Here is a 4,797-nt window from a genome sequence, read left to right on the forward strand (position 1 = left end):
CTTCACCACAGAACAAGTACAGGATCTTGAGGTGATCAAATATCTGACAAAAAAGGATATCTTGGCTATGGCAGAAACACAGCTTAGCACTCTGCCAGGGCTGACAGTTGGCTACCAAGCCCTGCTTGGGAAACCCCCAAGTTTCCAATTCATACTCTTCAAAAATCTTTTTTCAAGTTGCTGAGCGGGTTCTGTTTTACTGTTGCCAGAGTTAAATACACAACAGCAACTTGTAATAGGTCATGGGGGTCTTTGCAGTTGGGTCTGAGGATGGACATGGTAAGCAGTAAATGAAACTTAACAAAAATGTTACAATTATTGTTTTAAATAGTATTTAAGTAGAAATAAAATAAGTATTAAGAATAAGTATTTAAGTTGAAATACAATCATTTCAAATAAAACTGTGTCTTTGGATGGACCTGGCTCTTAATGAAAGCACCTAGTCTAGGTGCTAAGGCAGGGAAGGTTTTTTCTTATATCCAGTTTCTGTTATCTTTGATTTCTTTATGACAAAGCTTCAGTACAAAGGAGACATCTGAGTCACTGTCTGTCATGAAGGTTAGCTGTTAAAATTTATGAAGACTGCTGTTCTGTGGTTTTTCATGAACTGAAAAATTCTGTATTTAATTGTATTCAGACTGGGAGTCCTGGAGCTTCCTGCAGGAAGAAAAGAAGAAAACTTTGGCAGATAATGAAAAAATTCAATTGTTTTTATGATATTTTGAAAGTGACCATTTTAATATCTTTAAAATATTTTGATGGTGGGTTTTCTTTCCTTTTTTAAGTATCACAGTGAATATATGAGTTATTTAGAGTCTTTTAGACTCTAAATGTGCGTTCTGGTCTCAACAGAAATTAACAATTAAAATTATATCTAGAGAATAGGCAGTATATCATTTTCAAGTTAACTGGAATAGATATTGGGGCTTTTTTTGCTGGTATTTTCTGCTTAGGAAGGAGTTTTGTAATTTCTTCTCTCAATGCAAAACTTGCAACTTTTTTTTTTCCCTACAAAAACAATGTGTGATTGATATTAGTAAAATACCTTGGAAATGCTACACCTTGTTTTATTACTACATGTTGTAAATGATTAAAAAAGCACTGAGAGTTTTCTAGCTGTGTGGTTCTGTTTTGCTGTTTGGGTTGTGCTATGAAGGATTAGCTGGAAAGACAAAAAAAGGGAGGCTGGAGGGAATTGGGTAAATAATCTTTCACTATGAATCCTTAGAACATCTTTTTTTTTGTGTGTGTCTCTCTCTGTCCTGTAAGATTCATTGACACCAGATACCTGAAACGCAAGTGGAGCTTCTTGGGATAGTGATTTTTGTTGCTAGTGCTGTATAATCTGTTCATGTTTATCACTGTGATACCTGACTCCCAAAAATGTGGAAGTTTGATGTGACAAATTAAGATGGGGAACATGAAAATTGTGACGATAATTGGCAGAACTGCAGCTGAGGCCTTCAAAACACACTCATCTTCCAAAATAAAAAAATCTTTTACATTAGTTTTGTTTCAATTTAATATTTTAAGAATTGGTATAAGGTTTAAGCAGCTTTATACAAATATAGTTTTCAAATTAATTGAAGTAACACAGCAGATTTTTTTCCAAGTGTATGAGGGAAAGGAGATGCCTACCAGCCTAGAACAGGTACCAGACTTGATACAAGAAAATGCTGGTAGCCACTGAATAAGTAACTTCGAGTTAACATTTAATGTTTGGGGGGGAAAAAAAAGAAGAGGATTCTGAAGCCTGGAAAAAGTCTGAAAACAAAGTGACTGCATAATTTTCTTCCAGTCAGCATTATTAGCACCAAGATAGAAGTGAATCTTCTCATAGAGCTGGTAAGTACCTTTTATCAGTGTTTTATCAGGGTTTTTATCAGTGGTGTGGACTGTAAAAGGAAGAAACAAGAAGTTCCCAAGGATGTACAGATAACTGCAAGGAAAGGACCTTAGTTCAGCAAAACTGTTCAATTCATTGTTCACTCCATAACTCTCAGAACTCCATGAAAATTGCAATACTGACTATTCCATGATGAGCTGCACACCCCTGCAAATTCTTTATCCTTGTAACAATTCTTCCAATCTATAAAAAAATGAGTCAAAAACATCTATTAATATTTATAAATAACATGTAATCTGAACAGATGTAATTTGCCCTCATTTTCTTTAAAATACTTCAATCTCAATTCAGGTTGTTCATCCTTAAATAATGAATAGTTGTTATCAATTATTCCATGTTATGGACTCATGTCACCAGCCCCACTGAAATGATTGTAATCTTCCTTCCTAGGAGATGCAAGGAAACAATCTTACAGACCAAGCTACAACCTTTAACTGAGCAATATGTGGAACAATCCCTCCCGTGGAAGGATCATTACAGCAGGAACACACAGCCTGGGAGGTTCCAGCAGGGCACTGATGGTAACTTTTGGACACGGGTGGTGGAAGAGTCATTAAGGACCTGTGCTGCTGGACCTTGAACTAAGAAAGGACAGGTTTGGGATAGGAGAGCTGGGAGTAGTCTTGGTTGTGGTGACCATGAGATGGTGGAATGTAGGATCTTGTGGGGAAGAAGCAGGACAGTATTCTATTACACCTTGAAAATATGATTCTTTGACTTCAGAGTTTTGTAGAAAAAAGCAGAAATGGATTTCTGCATTTTTGTTTGCTGAGTATTTAACAGCCCTGCTGTACTCTGAGTTCTCGGAGAAAGGGAGCCTCACGGGGAAACTTTTATCCTATGAGAACAAATTCTGTCCCTCCAACAAGTACAACCATAAAATAGCTCCACAGTGATCAACCCTGTGGCATCCACTTACTAAAGGACTGCAGAAGCCAAACCGCCTCAGAAACAGCTGTGAAACCATTGTGTGTCCTTTTATCCCTCTCTGTGGGACAAATTAAACATTGAAAGATAACCTGAGTGAAAGCTGGGGTGATCAAAGTAGCTCATTTATCCCAAATTTTTGAGAAAACAGCTGTTTTTCCTTAACATCTGAATTCCAGTTGTATGTTGCATTCTAGGAAGAACATTAAAGGCCTCCTCTTTGTTTTCACTAAATGCATGGGTCTATATAAGATGTGCCTGGGAACTAACCTTTTGCCACCACTGGTCATGGAATGGGAAGTTGCCCATTATACAGGAAAGAAATGACATCTTTAATTCCATACTTTAACAGAAAATGGTGGTAATATCTCAATTATTTCTGTAGATGAATGAGCCATTGGAGGTTTCAGCATTCTTTGCTGCGTTACAGATTGCTTGTTTTGCTGGAGTAACCATAATAGAGAAACATAACACTGCCTGTGCTGTGTGGCCATATATGTATATCCCACTGAGAAGTGATACATGACTAGCATCAGCTGTGTCAGTGGAGCTTATACAGCAAGATTTATGTTTATTACTGGAGAACTTGCTATAAATATAACTATAACCACCTACTCACATGTTTTATCTGAAGAATTTATTCACTAATTTTTACAGTCAAGGGTACAGGTAGCTGCTAAGGGGTTAGAGCTCCTTTGAGTAGATTACCCCCATATGGATATAATTTAAGAAACCCAGGATCAGCCATAGCTCTGTATCACAGAGCAGCCTTTAGCAGCTGAAGTGCTGACTGTAGGTATTCCAAAGTGCAATGCATTGCAATGCTTGTTTGATTTGTACCCAAGACAAAATGAACCTGTTCAGCAGCCAGGTAATTATTAAGTGCATGCCATAGAAAATGCTATTGGATTGGTTGTATAAACTAGTGTGCCACTGTATCTTCAAGCCTCAAAGAATGAGCTCATTCTTCTTTCAGACTTTTTTTTTTGGTAATGCCTGTTATTGTTTTTCTGTATTCTGAGTTCATTCAAGCCTTAGTAACATGTAGCTTCCCCTAGCTGTTCTTCTGGCTCTCCTGCTCATGCTGAACTTCTCATGCATTTATTCCATGTCCATGGCTCAGTAAGGTGTGTGCATGAAATGTACATCATGCTGTATTGATGTGCATTCTCCCAGCTTTCCCTATGGCTTGTGGCACAAATGGCACACGGGACAGACATCTGCTGTGGACTGACCAAGAGATGAGTGAAGCGGGTCATAGAAACACAGACTAAGAGGATGGTTTGGGTTGGAAGAACTTAAAGTTCTTCTAGTTCCCATGTCGTGCTTTGGGCAGGGAGACCTTTCACCAGAGCAGGTGGCTCAAAGCCCCATTCAGCCTGGCCTCGAACACTTCCAGGGATGCATTCACATCTTCTCCAGGCAACTTCTCAGAAGCATCTGTCCATAGGAGCCACAGGTAGAGATCGTTAGAAACCGGTGGCAGCAGCAATAGTTTAGGAGATCTGTTTCCTTGGCTCGAGAGCAGGGAACGAGGCAGAAAGCTGCTCTCCACACAGCGTGTCTTTCCCTTACTTGCTTGCTAAGTTTTCCCTCACGCCGTTGACAAGGGAGGGACAAGGTGGAGCTGGCAGCAGTGCAGGGCGCTCGGTTCAGCTGATGGCCCTGTCTCGGTGCTTGCTGGCGGCCGGAGAGCGAAGCGAGCCCCGCGCACAGGTGAGAGCCCTGGTTCGGCAGCCGTGAGGGGAGCGGCGGCCGGGAGGAGCGCCGGGGCTGCCGGAGCGCTGCGCTCGGGCAGCCGGGGCCGCTGGCGGCGGCTCAAGGCCAGGTGAGCCCCGGGATGGCTCCCGGCCAGAGCGACCCGCTCCGCTCCCGCCCCGACACCTGCGCGGCGCCGCCCCGCAGCACCCGGGGCCAGGCGGGGCCCCGCCGCCGCCCTTAAAGCCCGGCCGCCCCCGGCAGCC

This window comes from Molothrus ater, chromosome 2 (genome assembly GCF_012460135.2).
Source record: "Molothrus ater isolate BHLD 08-10-18 breed brown headed cowbird chromosome 2, BPBGC_Mater_1.1, whole genome shotgun sequence".
NCBI classification, from domain to species: Eukaryota; Metazoa; Chordata; class Aves; order Passeriformes; family Icteridae; genus Molothrus; species Molothrus ater.